The 16078-nt window shown below is 37.4% G+C and overlaps 1 protein-coding gene and 1 long non-coding RNA gene across 39 annotated transcripts in view; one reads left to right on the top strand and one right to left on the bottom strand.

The window, feature by feature from the left end:
• The window catches only part of NRXN3 (neurexin 3), a 1742415-nt gene that overhangs the window by 270387 nt on the left and 1455950 nt on the right, over nucleotides 1–16078 (bottom strand). The gene's annotated exons all lie outside the window — the stretch shown is intronic.
• Nucleotides 1–16078, top strand: part of LOC129393840 (uncharacterized) — a 39039-nt gene that overhangs the window by 17095 nt on the left and 5866 nt on the right. The gene's annotated exons all lie outside the window — the stretch shown is intronic.

The raw sequence follows: 16078 nt of genomic DNA, 5'->3' as shown, positions 1-16078 counted from the left end.
GATGTGTAATTCTAACACACTCAGTCCCAATTATTATGATTAGCCCTCTTCTCACCTCTAGACTGAGATCCACTAAAATATCAATGCATTTATGTCCTATAATAGCTACTTTAGATATACTTAGACATTATTTCTAAAACTTTCATGCTTAGAAGAATGTTTCACTTTTCAACAAAACTGGTACGAATACAACCTAATTTACAAAACAGATAAGGCAGTAGGAGTTTTTGCATTATAAAAGAAAACTTCAAAGGATTTCTCTAAGCAATGAGTTGCCCTAAAACATTTACATGATGATTCAAGCTTTTTTTTAAAAAAAGGATTTATACATAGCACCTTATGAGGGCATCTATTATAATGTTAAGTGTATCTGAACTAGTAAAACAATTATTTGTTCTAACTGAGGTTATTACCATTTTATTATTCAGGCCAGCAGCGCTATCCCAATCACCTGTGGAGCTAAAGTGACTGAGGTAGACATATTATATTGAATGTTAATATTTTATTTTCCAAAAAGTATAATGAGTCTGCTTAAATAAGAATCCATCAAATTGAAAATTATTATTTTTGCTACCATAAATAATTCTGGAGTGGCAGTGGATCAATCAACACTATATCTGCTGTTGCCTTTTTAGGTTCGTGTGTTTGCTTGTTTTTCTCAAGGTAATTTTTTTTTTTTTTTTTTCTGAGACGGAGTCTCGCTCTGTAGTGCAGGCTGGAGTGCAGTGGCGCCATCTCGGCTCACTGCAAGCTCCGCCTCCCGGGTTCACGCCATTCTCCCGCCTCAGCCTCCCGAGTACCTGGGACTACAGGCACCCGCCACCACGCCCTGCTAAGTTTTTTGTATTTTTGGTAGAGACAGGGCTTCACCGTGTTAGCCAGGATGGTCTCGATCTCCTGACCTGGTGATCTGCATGCCTCAGCCTCCCAAAGTGCTGGGATTACAGGCGTGAGCCACCACACCCGGCCTTCTCAAGGTAAATTTTTAATATGCTGTTGTTTTAACATATACAAATACGTTCTAAAATACCTTTATACTCCCATTGTTTAAATTAAAGAGTTTTATTTTCTTAAGGATGTGAATAATTGTAAAAATAGTGTCTTCTCATATACTGAATTGGTACTATAAGCAATCAGTAGTGAGGGGAGAGAGTTTTCTCACAGTGAACAGTTTTTTTTTTCAATGATTCTGTATGAAAAGGGGCTAAGATATGAACTATCAGTCTAATAAATCTCATTGCATAAACATGAGTTTGTACTAAGACAGATGTGTAGTGTCAAATAAGTGAAATAAAAATAAGTGATTGGTATATATTTTTACTTTTGAAATACCAGAAAGTTAAAGTACTTGATGGCTTATTTTTCAAATAAGATCCTAAGTTCCATCAGATGTCTCATTATTTTTCATCAGACCCACAGCTGGAAACTTGTAGGCTTCATATGCTACCTGGCTAGACGTTCTTCAACTTCTTGCCTTATCTCACTTTTTCCACTTAGAGAAAAACAATAATTCTTATTATTTATGGACAGAAGATAAGATCTCTGTTTGACTTATACTTTAAATTAAATAGCTCTTTTAGATTTTAGCTAAATGGCCAAGTCTCAGTCAAATTGTTTTTCTTTACTTAAGAAAGTGAAGGTCTTAGAAAATCCTTTTAGTAAGTGATCTACAAAGAATATACAGGAAAAATGAAAATGGATAACTAATTGGTTAATTGATCTTAACTATCAGTAGAAATTGATGGGCTTCATCAGTATCTAGGAGGCTGACCATGAACATATAACATTACAAAGAAAAAGTCTTTTTATTGAATGTGCAACTTAGTAGTTGTGCTGAGGCTACAATTAGGCTAATTCATTATTTTAAAAAACATTAAAATTTCAAGGTAATAATTGAAGAATGCAAAAACAGAGAAGACTGGAAATATTTTATTACAGTAGACAAAAACTGTCTCAGGGCACTGAAGTACATTATTCGTCTTCATCATTCAGCAGGTAGCAAACCACAATGTCCAATTTTATAAGAAATTCTGACTTCTTCAAATCTTTGAGACTCAGTTGTAATTATATTATTAAAAAGCAATCCGCTGAGTCTCAAAAACAGTATGCCCAGTGAAAGAAGCCAGACAAGAAAAGGATACAATATATCATTTCATTTTTATAAAATTCTAGAACATGAAAAAGTAAACTATGGTGATAGAAATCAGATCAGTGGTTGCTTAGAGGAAGGGGAGAATTGGGCATGAGGTAACTTTTACAAGGTACTGAAAAGGTGAAAAAGTTCCCTGCTTTGTTGTAGGGATGTGGATGGAGTCCACAATGGTATGCATTTGTCAAAACTCATTGAACAGTAGATGTAAGATTTGAGATTTTCATTGTATGTAAGTTATACCTCAATAAATAAAAGTTAAGACCAAAGCAAACCATTGCTCAATCCAAACATTAAAATGAATTTCAGTGCAAGAAATCGGGTCTATCATGAAATGACTGTGAAGCAAAAATAGTTAATTTCTACAGAAAGAAGAGGAAAAGTAAACTAGAGAATGCCTACCATGTAGAAATGGAAACCCTACTATTACTGAATCCTTAAAATATTGAGTTAGAATTTAAACACCTAGAAAGCCATATCAATAAGTGAAAATCTCTTTTGTATTCAATATATAAATTGTATTGAACTGAAAGAAATATGAAAATTACAGTTTTCTTAAACTTAGAATATAGGCTAGTTTCAATGCTCAAATTTGGACTAATAAATCATCTCTCTGAAAATCTATGGAAGAGTTTTCTTTTTGACTTTTTCTTTGCAGATTTGTTTTAACTTAAGCTTCACTGTGTTTTCTGACAATTGTGATGCTGTGGAAAATATTGACAAATTTGTGGACCAAGATAGAAAATAACTCTTTGTATGGATATTTTAAACAATTTTTAAAATCCTAACACAGGATTGCTTATTGACAAGGATAAAATATAGAGCCATGGCTCAGAGTGAGCTAGTGACAATCATAATTTCTAAATGTTGATTTCCTTGATGACACAGTGACTGTCAACAAAAAAGAAAAAGTGAGTTCCTTTAAATGTCATATTTTGTTACATGAATAGTATGTTTCCTATCCAGAAACATAAATAGTATATTTTTCATAAATACTTTCCATCTAAATGTTGCCCAAAGCCATTGCCATTGTGAATAAATTTATAACAAAGCTCTTGTTGGTTGACAGTACAAGAGCCCATGTTGTTAATGAAAATACTAGCTCGGTGTCCTTTGTCTTTCACGAGCTCCCACTGTATCTGTTTGCTTCATTGATATTCACAGGAAATTTGTGTTATAATGAGAGAAAAAGAAGGGCGTTTTGTTGGAGCTAAGGTTCTGAGAGACCTTAGAAAGATGGAGGGGATGGTAGGGCTTGAGAGACAGCATAGTGGCAAAAGTGCCAGAACAATTCAAATCCAATAAAAAGAAAAAAATTGAAATTTGATGCAAAAGCAGAACTTCTTAGCCCAGGTGATACTCCATAGCAAAGAGTTGAGAAAGAGTCCATCAACGCCACCTCTGTGGGAAACTCAGCATTGCTGTGACACACAGAAGATTGTAGGCTTGGGGAGAAATGCACTCCTGTACCAGGGGCATAGGTGCTGTTCATGATGGATGGTTTCCATGGTGGCCATAGGCAAGCTGATTTGAGGCCAATATTTCATGGACAACCAGGGGATGGAGAAGGAGAAAAAGACTAATTTAGATATCATGTGATGCCTAAAGATGTTTGACTAATTTGTGGGTACATGTGACGTACTCTTCAACAGTGTCTCAGAAGTAACTGGCTAATGTAAATTGTGCTTATTTTTGACAGTCAACTCAGTATTGACTAGCACTATCATAATCTTTTTTTTTTTTTTTTTTTTTTTTACAAAAGAAAGAAAGGTTTAATGGACTTACAGTTCCACATCTCTGGGGAGGCCTCACAATCATGGTGGAAGGCAAGGTGGAGCAGCACATTTTACATGGATGGCAGCAGGCAAAGAGAGAGAGCTTGTGCAGGGAAACTCACATTTTTAAAACCATCAGACTTTCTGAGACTTATTCAATATTATGAGAACAGCATGGGAAAGACCTGCCCACATAATTCAATTACCTCCCACTGGGTTCCTCCCACGACATGTGGGAATTGTGGGAGTTACAGTTCAAGATGAGATTTCAGTGGGGACACAGCCAAACTGTATCATTCCACCACTGGCCCTCGTTGTACAAAGTAATGGGGGAAAAAAAAGAAAACATGACTTCATGTTTCACAGACTCCAATACAGCAAAAGAAAAATGGGCTTATCATGTTTTGGTGAATAAAAGCTATTACTCATGTTTCTGCCAGCCACATATCGTGTGCTACATTTTCTGTTTTGTGTCACAAATCTGTTTTCCACTCCACAGTCATTCAATAGCTTTTAGTTAATTTTTATTACAGTTTTATGCAATGGTGCTGTTATTTTACAGTAAAATTTAAGTCAGCTCAATTTTAGCATCAGAGACTCATTAAGAGTGAGCAATTTGGTGTTTAATGAGTTGTTAACCCTGAGTAAATATATTAAAATAATAGAGTGATAAATTTAAATTGAATTGCATTGGGCTTTTTTTGGTTCAATAATGTCTTCTGCAGCAAGAGAAAGTGCCACTTAAAAAGCAATTTTTGATAAAATATATTCTAAATTGCTTACATCCACTTCTCTTTTACTATCTATCTCTTCCTTATTTGATTCCTTTTTTTTTTTTTTTTTTTTTAGGTATTCTACTCCTTATTCTCTCTTAAGTGTTCATTATTCTGAATATTTCTAACTTTATTTCTAAAAGAAACAATATTGTGGGGCCCAAACAACTGAAAAAAAAATGGAATAAGCCTTGGATAAAAATAACAATTTCCTGGGATAACATGACAATTTTGAAAGCTATTACTAAGTACAGAAATTAAAATCTCAGTACAAAAAAAAATAGAGTAAATGAATAAGGGCTAGTATCTGATAGCACAATGGGTGGCTCTAGTCAATAATGATTTAAAAATTTTTTGTTTGCTTGTTTCGAGACAGAGTTTTGCTCTGTCACCCAGGCTGGGGTGCAGGGGCATGATCACAGCTCACTGTAGCCTCAACCTCCCAGGCTCAAGCAATCCTCCTACGTCAGCCTCCCGAATAGCTAGGACTGCAGGCACATGTCAGCATGCCTGGCTAATTTTTATATTTTTTGTAGAGATTGGGTTTCGCCATGTTGCCCAGGCTAGTCTCGAACTCCTGGGCTCAAGGGATCCTCCTGCCTTGCCCTCCCAAAGTGCTGAGATTACAAGCATAAGTCACTGTGTCCAGCCTCAATAGAATTTTTAAATAACTAAAAGGGTATAATTGGATTGTTTGTTAACACAAAGAATAAATGCTTGAGGGGATGGATACCCTATCTATCTTCCATGATGTGATTAGTATGCATTGCTTGCCTATACCAAAACATCTCATGTACCCCACAAATATTTACACCTACTGTGTATCCACAAAAATTAAAAAACAGAAATGAAAACTCAAAGCATATTTGCTTTGGACGAGTTCATGGACAGGCAAAAGTAGATCCAGAGTCTTCTCTCTCAGTTCATTTGTTACCCACTTAAGCCATGGTCAATATGATGCTCCTTAATCAACATCTCAGCTCCCTGTGGTCTTCTGAATCAGGGCTGTCAACTTTACTGACACAAATAAAATTCTATTACTGTAAGTCCCATAGAGCCTCAAGAACAGTTGAAGAGCAAGACAGAATTTAATCTGTCTAACAGCTCATCAACAAAAGCTGTCAGTTTAGTTCAAATAGCAGCCTTTTTTTCCCTCCTGATTAAAAACTAACAGGATATAGCTGGGTGTTAAGTTCACAAGCGGAGTTTGAGGTACTACTGACATGAAAAACTATCCTTTGACTAAAAAATGATGAAGCAGATTTGAGTTGGGACCAGTTACGCATAAACAAAAGTGCAATTCTAAAACACCCACATTATAGTCATTTATATGACCATAACAATATTTTGATCTACGAAGCTATGGTAGTCAGATAGACCACAGGTTATATAACAGTTCAGCATTAGAGAGACATTGTGCCCACATAAAGTGAAAATGAGACTGGCACATTACATACTGACTCCTTCAAGCTACTTATGGGTGAGAGCCACTTCTATAATAGAATTGGCAAAGTGTAAAAATTGCTCAGAATTGACACCTTGACACATGACATTTTCCTGAAATGAATCTGAAATAGCCTATAATCATATTTGAGAATGACTAAGAGGTGACTATAAGTCACCTAGCTACATATATCTTCTAAGAACTTACTCAAAGAGAAACTGGAATTCAAGGGACAACTAACAATATGTGTAATAAGTCAAATGCAAATATAATTTAGGGAATTTGAACTCAGATCACCTCTTAAAGTGAGTGTCATATCTACAAATGAAAACAGATGAATATTTAAAATTGAAGACCGTTTCCATTCAAATTCTAGATCCCACTATGGATAGTCTACTGATTTCTGCTCACCAAGATTTGCTGGTGTTTGGAAAGGCAGTACACTTGCATGTACATAAGTATTGATCATATGTATTTGTGATACGTCTTAATCCAGAAATTGGGTATTTACACACACAGCATTTCTACCTTGGCTTTTCTATTTATACATATAGATTTCTCTCTCCTCCCTCTTTCTTGCTCTCTCTCTGGCTTTTGTTCTGAAATCTATACACACCAGTTCAATGCATATTTGAAAGAGTAAAAATTTACATATTTGTCTTAAGTATATTTGCCATCTAACTTTAACACATTGCTCGCCTGATGTTTAAGCCAGACAATTAAGAGAGGTGTTGACAGCCCTTGAAGGAAGCGTCCAGCAGAGGCAAATCATGGCAGTCACCCAAGGGCTTCCTTGACGGAAATGTGTGGTGAAAACGACAAAGATCTCACAGTGCAAGCTGAAATAAAATCTTTCCAAGAAGAAGCCAAAGGAAACTATATTTATAGTGGCAAAATTATCTTACAAAACGGTTTATTCTGCTTTGGTTTTTAAAAAGAGCAGTGACTTCAGTTTGTGTAACACATTTTATTCAGAAGAAACTAAAGCATTCTATATGCAGTTTAACTGATTTTACTGCCAACGAAATGCTGCCATATTCTGTAGTGAGGATAGCTTTAAAAATGGCTCCCCGTGAAAGTCTGGCACAACCATTCTGAGCGGAATATGTAGAAAAGGCTCAACCATGGTGAGAAGGGAATAGCACTAAAATGGTCATCAGTGGGATCAAAGCCATTGACAAGAGTAGGAGCTCTCAGTTACCAGCAGATTCACTTGAGTCAGGAGATGATAATGAATTAATAGCCTATTATAGCCTGTAACTACTATTATTAGGCTAATAATGTGAAGAACTAGTGTATGCCAGTTAATCATGCAAAGAAAATAGAAGAATGAATATGAATAACTACTACTGGTGTAAAGAAAGTAGGAATGAATGAAATTGTCACAAAAATCTTGGATTAAAAAGAATTTCAATAATACCCTCTCTCAAAAAACAAGAAATGGCTGTGTCAAAGTGGCTCTTAAATGTTCACAGAATTTCAAGAGCCATGAAAGTAGAATTTGTTGGCACTGCACCCTCAACCTACAATCAAGATGTGCTTTAGGGCCTGGCGCGGTGGCTCACGCCTGTGATCCCAGCACTTTGGGTGGCTGAGGCGGGTGTAGTTAATGTTTCACTACACCCGCCAGGCCAAATCAGACTCCACTGGAAAAGGCAACTGAATGACTATACCATAGTTTTTCAGGGTTAATTTCTAATAAACTTCACACCCAACATCTGACCATATTCAACATTCTACAATGAGCATTTCAAAAACCAAACAAAATGAAAATAAAGAAAACAAAAACAAAAAACCAAACCTGTTACTTAAAAGAATAAAGTTTCAGATACATTTTTCTATTTTACATTCTTTGCTTTCTGATTTCATCTAACATTCTGATAAAATAAAACTCCGCAAGATGATTACACATAAAAAGTATGAGCTTTACTTAATTCTTTTACTTTGCCATTTTCAAGTTATAATACATTTGTTCAAACAAATAATATAAAATACTACATGCCCTGGCTGGCAGTGTACTTTAATTTGGAATCCTAATTATGATTGACTCTGTTACAAAGAATGCCAAGTATTTGGCATATGCATCTCCCAGGGCCTGGGGAAAAGAAAACTGAAAAGTCAATTTTTCTGTTGCTATGATTAGATAAGCAGAGAGGCAGACAGTTGTGCTTATTTGAGGGAGCACCATATGCTACGCCACAAACTTGGCCTTCGTATGCTGTAAAGCCAATGTGTGTGCACAGGTAAGACATAGGGAAATCAGTGGTGTGGGCATGCTAATTAATAAGTCAGCAGCAATTTGCTGTTCATCCATACCTCATCGTTAAGAGGCTACTACTGAAAAGGAGTGTGAATGCTCTCCACCATATCCAGGTTGTGTTATCAAGTGTCTTCCAAAAACTTAAACAAACATTATACCCCCATTCGGTCCCTATCTAGAGTTAGAGTTATATTTTATTTATCAAAGTTGTTTTTTTTTTTTTTTTTAAGATGGAGTCTCGCTCTGTCGCCAGGCTGGAGTGCAGTGGCACAATCTCCGCTCACTGCAACCTCTGCCTCCCGGGTTCAGGCGATTCTCCTGCCTCAGCGTCCTGAGTAGCTGGGACTACAGGCACACACCACCACACCCAGCTAATTTTTGTATTTTTAGTAGAGATGGGGTTTCACCATGTTGGCCAGGATGGTCTCAATCTCTTGACCTAGTGATCTGCCTGCCCTGGCCTCCCAAAGTGCTGGGTTTACAGGTATGAGCCACCGTGCCCAGCCTCTTTATCAAAGTTGTCAGAGATTTCACCTTTATCCTCTCAGGCTATGCCTCTATCCTTCCAAACAAGTGGCATGTCCTTCCAGTTACTATATTGGGCATGATTACTCCCTCAGAAGTCTGGCAGGCCAGGTGAGGACAAAGATCTTTCTGGTTATGAGTCTACTAAACTTCTTTCCTTTGACCAAACTCATCCAGATGTTGTGGGCATAAAATCACTTTGACTAAAATTAACCCAACATCTTTGGGCAGCTCCTAACATAAAAGAGATCATTTGTCATGCCATACTAAGATGACAAATGCAACACATTTATTAAAACTTGAACAGCCCATCTCCTTAGAGGGCTATGCCTGCCCTCTAGTCTCTAGCACTCAAAAGTTAGTCCTAATTAGAACAGAAAGGACATGGGTTGCTGTGCTTGTTTTTATTCTCAAATGTTTATAGAATATCCCAGCTACATGATGACTTCAGCTATTACTCAAAATCTTTCTCACTTTTGTTTGGGAGGCCACATGTTCATTCATCAAATAGAGGCTTCATATTCTCTCTCTCCTGCTGATTCATGCTTTTGCTGAATTCCTTAGCTCATGCAGGGAGTTCATGGCTCCCTCTGCTGTGCACAATCTCAGTGAGGACCCTGCTCTTACAAGTGCTATAGGCTCTTCTATTGTCACTCCAAGCCAGCCAGTCACCTTCAGGTGGTCAGCTGAGCCCGCAGAGCACTAAAGCTGTACCAATAGCAGTAGCTGGGTTGTGGGAGAAATAATCTCTTCTCCAAATCTGTATAAAACACTGTTATCTCGGTCTCAAGGTTACAGTGCGTGTGTCCCAAGTCCCATACGGTTCTAAGTCAAATTGCTGCCATCAGCTTCCGCCTGCATTCTCTAACCTTTCTCCATATTCATCCCAGCTCTCCCCCGTCCCTAATCACCTATGTCATTTCTTCCCTCTAATCCTCCAGCTAAGGAACAAAAGCTCACATGCCTATGGACTCATGCAAATAAACACCTATCTGTGAAGAGTAGGGTATTCTTTGTTTCACTAGATTCATAGAACCAATCTCTGGGATACTCTTAGAACATTTCATCGAGTTTGGGATTGACATAATATCCTTTCCTCAAATGCATTTCTTTCTGCTCACCCCCTGGACATGGTTTTATTCAACATACATTTCTGCTTGGCTGAATCCACTGAAAGATTATGGGGCCTGGGGGTTAGGGGTAGTAGTTAAGCTCTGCATACAACATACCATTTGTCACCCTGACCAAAGTAGATAAATAAATACATAAAATGTCCAGGAGAAAAAAATTATCCTAGTAACAGCCAGAAATTCAACTTTAAAATCTATTTTCCCAAGCAATTGATTGCAAATCTATGATGACTTCATGGAACTGGCACAGACATCGCCTAGAGTATGTTTGTTTGTTTTTATTCTCAAATGTAGATGGAACTTCCCAGCTACATGACTTCAGATATTACTCAAAATCTTGCTCACTTTTATCTGGGAGGCTACATGTTCAATTTCCAAATAGAGGCTTCATATTCTCTCTCTCTTGTTGATTCATCCTTTTGCTGAATTCCTTAGCTTATGTGGAGAGTTCATCGTTCCCTCTGTTTTGCACAATCTCAGTATTCCAAAGATGTAATCAGCTTAATCCTCTCATATAGCAGTCATTATCACTGCAAGAGGGGCTGCCTTTCTCCAAACATAAACAGTTTTTAATAATTTTAGAGGAATTGCTTACAGTGATTGCATGGTCATTTTCTGGAGTGGCTTGAGTATAATCTTAAGTTCATAGAAAAGAAGGGAACAGTGATTCATTCCCATGGATGTTGCTATGCATGTACGGGCTTCCTTCTTCCTCCACCAACAAAAGCACACTTCTTACCTTAATAATAAAAATAATTGAAAAATATGAATTTATTAAAAAAGAGAAGATCGTGTTCACAACAAATATCAAAAAAAAGGTATAGAAGAAAATTAGATGAAAATCACTAAAGGAGCTTACTTCTGCAAAAAGGGGGCAAGTGTGTTTCTTTTCTTAGCAATGTTAAGACACTAGAAGCTACATAGCTGCTTTATACCCAGGCAGTGTCTTAAGGGCTTTACTTAGATCCTCCCAACAAATCCCCACAACCTTGTGAGGTAGGTACTGTAATTATCTCTATTTTAAGATGAGAAACCCGAGGCTCAGAGGAGCATCTGTCTCACCCTTTCCACATCTATCCACAGAGCCCTCTTTTTAGCCACCTGGGAATTTAGAGAAAAATTATTCCCTCTAGATGTATTGTACTGAAATCAGTGTCACACTTTAGACTGTTTTTGTGTTTTACTTTTTTGTGTGTTTTAGATTTTTATGTAGTAAAATATAATGAAGAGGCAAAAACATTCTATAAGTGCTGTGTTTTGCTTTTAAACAGCATTTGCTATTGAACTGAAGGAAAGATACCTAAGACTAACTTGTCAGGACTTTTACTATCAGTTTTTGAGAAAGGCAAGTACCAGTAATAAAACAGTTTTATTTCTCAGGTTCCCAGGAGGTGCCCTGAAGAGATTATAATGAAGTTTTGCTGAATCATTACACTCATCTGTGTTATACATAATGTTGTTATGTATTTATTCCTTCATTCTTTCACTTATTTCTTCATTCCTTTAGTTAACAAGTGCTAATATTAATTTGTAAAGATCAAATCCAGTGGGGACTCATGCATGTAATCCCAGTACTTTGGGAGGCTGAGGCGGGCAGATCACGAGATCAAGAGATCAAGACCATCCTGGCCAACATGGTGAAACCCCATCTCTACTAGAAAAAAAAAAAAAATTGCTGGGCGTGGTGGCACATGCCTGTAGTCCCAGCTACTCGGGATGCTGAGGTAGGAGAATCACTTCAACCCAGGAGGCAGAGATTGCAGTGAGCTGAGATCACACCACTGCATTCCAGCCTAGCGACAGAGCAAGACTCCGTCTCAAAAAAATAATAATAATAATTATAAAAGCAACTGCAAGCTATAAACAAAACCAAACAAAAAACATAGGATATAGTCAGAAGTTGAGAATTTTTAAATCTGGATCTAAAAGTTACCAGCTGAGTGATTTGATGCAAATTATTTAACCCTTGTGAGCTCCTATTACCTTACATGTGAAACTATGGATAATATTATACCTCCTCAGCTGGGCATGGTTGCTCATGCCTGTAATCCTAGCACTTTGGGAGGCCAAGACAAGGGAGGACTGCTTGAACTCAGGAATTTGAGACCAGTCTGTGCAACATAGCAAGACTTTGTCTCTACTTAAAAAACAAACAAACGAACAAACAAAAACAGCTGGGCATCATGGTGGCAGGTGCCTATAGTCTTAGCTACTGGGAAGGCTGAGGCAGGTGAATCACGAGCCTGGGAGGCCAAGGCTGATTGAGCTGTGATTGTGCCACCACATTGTAGCCTGAGTAACAGAGTAAAACCCTGTTCCCCAAAAATAAAAATAAAAAAATTACTTCCTGAGAGGGGTGCTTTGGGGATCAGATGAGACCATTTGAGAGAAATCTTTCAGATTCTCCAAAAATATACTACAGGTTTATGTTACTTATATTTCTATTAGATAACAATTCTAAAAGAGTTTACAATGTGTTGGTGAGAAACAAAACGACCACATAAACGATCACATACACAGATAAAACTAACCATCCAGTTAGTACTAAATGAAAAGCTCAGTCATTAGCGTTTTCAGAATTTAAAGTAAGGGGAAAATAATTACCAACTGGGAGAAATATAATTTGACTTGAGCTTTGAGATCAATTAAGATAAGTAGGAGAACAAGGATGATATATCAAAGAAACAAAGACATTAACAAATCCAATGGGGCATTGACGAAAACACCCCATGAGCTTAAGCAATGCCTGCAAACCCCTTTGACTAGAACCCTTTTGAAACAAGGAGTACTGGAGGGAGCTGGAGTTGATGTGTTGGTTGGAAGAAGTTCATGAGTTGTTATAAACACAGGTTAAGAACTTGGGAAATTTAAAACAGGTAACCAAGAAATGCTGAAGGCTGTTGAATACTGGGGATGGATCAGAGCTGTAAGGTAGATGAGTGGCAGCTTGTAGAGCAGAGGCTGGAGGTGGAGATGAGTGTTGAGAGAAGCAGTAAGGAAGCTTATCCCAAGAGCCAAGATTAAGGGCTCTGGGTCTAAAGATATGTCCTAACTTGGAAAATCAGGAATTTGCAAAGGCTCGGTGATTTGATCCAGGTCAAGTTCCATTCCAATCCCAGCACTGCCTCTAGAGCTGAGCTGATTTCTGCACCGTCCAGTGTGCTGAAAGAGAAGCCAGCAGAGTCCCCACTCCCTGGAAAAGGTGCCCTAACAGGACCATGGAGAGGGAAGGCTCCCATACCCACTCCTCCGCTCCCTGAACAGACTGATCACATTACAGTTGGATGAAGAGAACCAATATTCTACAGACTTGGAAATAAGATTTATTAATAGTTGTTTTCAGAAAAGAAAGTTATCGGAAAGGATTAGGCCCACATTTTTTTTTCTTATACCGTGCACACCCCTCCCCAACTCTATTTCATTCTGTGTTCCTTCTGTCCATATGCTAAAATGACTGAGAGTGATTCCTCTTTGTTTTTGTTTTCTTTTCCCCACTTTGAACAGCATCAGGAGACTTTTTTTTTAAGCCAAAGCGGAATAACAAAAGCAGAACACATTCTGAGTTAACTGAACTTCAAGGGAGAATCTTAGCAATGCTCTTCCTACACACCAAAGAAACAGATAAAATGGACCATGCTATTTATAGCTGCCTTCCCATTTCTAATAATCCTCCATTTAATTAGGACTGTAAATAGCACCCGTGAATGCTCTGCAGGAATGCATGGGCAGTCCCAGCCCTTCCTCAGAATATATCCCACCCTAGGCAAGAAAAGGCTATCAGGGCAAGTTTCATAGCTCACAAAGATGCTGAGTTATGAAAAAAAAAACATAATCTTTTGTGCTACAGAGAAAAGATGACTGAGTTTAAAGAGACAGAAAATTTAATTCTGCTTTCCCTTCACAATTCTAAACAATGTCAGTGATAAAATACTCCATCCACCAGCAATCCCACTATTGAATTTTTATCCAAAGGAAAAGAAGTCAATATATCAAAGGGACATTTGGACTCCCATGTTTACTGCAGCACTAGTCACAACAGCAGCAAAGTTATAGAACCAACCTAAATGTCCATCAATAGATGCAAGGATAAAGAAAATATGTGATATATATATATGAATACTATTTGGCCATAAAAAAGGATAAAATCATGTGTTTGCAGCAACGTGGATGAAACTAGAAGTCATTACGTTAAGTGAAATAGGCCAGACCCAGATGACACATTTCACACATTCTCACTCACATATGAGAGCTAAAAATGTTTATCTCATGAAGAAGGTAGAGAGTAAAATGATAGATACCAGAGACTGGAATGGGTGTGTGGGTGGGATGAGGGGATAAAGAGATGTTGGCAAATGGTTACAAACATACAGTTAGATAGAAGGTTTAAGTTCTAATGTTTGATAGCAGAGTAGGGTGACTATAGTTAGCAACAAAGCATATTTCAAAGTAGCTAGAAGAGAGAACTTGAAATGTTACCTACACATAGAAGTGATAAATACTCAAGGTGATGGATATCCCAAATACCCATCATTACACATTATGCATGCAACAAAATACCACATGGACCCCACTGATATGTAAAATATTATATATCAATTTTTTAAAAAGAAACTCCATCCACAAACAAATCTTGTCAAAATTCTAAACAATTTCTACAGATATTGTTGCATTTCAGATTCATATGTAAGCCTCAAATTAATAACTTTTATTACCGATTATTTAAAAACCATTGTATTCTACATGAATGATAATTTGGAGAGCTCCTGGTTATATTATCAGTCCCATCACACATAGATTGGCTACATGCATTCGTTGAAGGAGTAAGTTTGTAATGTTCCAGTCTCATTATCACTTTATGTGGGCACAATGTCTCCTTAATGCTGAAATTATATATATATATTTTATATATATATAAAATATATATATCTCACACATACATACACATTTGCTTAAACCAACATTTAAAATAAAAAGTGATAGCACACTGATTGTAATGACAAAAGAAAGAAAACTTGAGTTATTCAATTTGGTCATTCCTTAGGACCACTTAGAATTTCTAACTTAGAGTTTTTCATCTGTGTCCACTCACTCAGTAAAGTAGAAAAAAAAAGTCTGTGTTGTACAATACTTTTGCTTGGTAAGTTCAAATTTCAGGTCATATGTGAAATATTTCTACTGAATTTGAATAATAGCTGTAAAATTGAAATGTATGCTTCTACCTTGTAAATTGTTTTAAAACTGAAGAGCAATTTTAAAATATGGTGAGAATTACTATATTATTAAATAATTATTACTGAAAATAATTTTGTCATTGAGAGGAAGAAAGTAGAGGGAGAGAGTTAAAACACGATTCACTTACAACCACATACCCTGGGTATGCCACTGTACATATAGATTCTTGATTTAAATTGACTTGAGGGGATTGTATCCCTTGTAAACACACCCACCCTGACTACAAAGTTCAAAATAGCATTTCCTTTTGCCTTGTCTCAAGCTGTGAAAGCAAGATGAGGCTTCCTGTTCTCTCACTTGGAAATTATAGGTTTGGTGAGACCTGTGTGGAAGAACTAAAATGTGGTTCAGTAAGGAATTTAATCTTGCCCAGGGAATGGTCTGGCTGTTGCTCTTGGCTTCTAGGAAGAAATCTTTTAGCCCTAGGAATAGCATGCCTAGTAGGAGCCACATCTTTGTTTAGTGTGGGTGCTGCCATGCCAGAATATCTAACAATGTGACTTATGGTGGGGGTTGTAAGTCACACCAACGATGCGGCTTAGGTTGTGGGACTTGGGGCGCATGGTCTCAGGTCTATCTCCTGAGGGGCTGGAGACTGAGATTAGCTATATATATATGGGCAATCATGTTTATGTGCTGAAGCACCCCCCCCGACCTCCAAAAACTGCAGACACCAAAGCTTAGGAGAGCTCTGTTGTCAGCAACATCGTGCCTATTGTCGCACACTGTTGCCTGGAGGAGTTATTTGACCCCATGGGAGAGGGCAACTGGAAGCTACACATCTGGAGCT

Source organism: Pan paniscus, chromosome 15, assembly GCF_029289425.2.
Source record: "Pan paniscus chromosome 15, NHGRI_mPanPan1-v2.0_pri, whole genome shotgun sequence".
NCBI classification, from domain to species: Eukaryota; Metazoa; Chordata; class Mammalia; order Primates; family Hominidae; genus Pan; species Pan paniscus.
The sequence above is the reverse complement of the archived record's forward strand: the minus strand, read 5'-3'. Positions and strand labels throughout refer to the sequence as shown.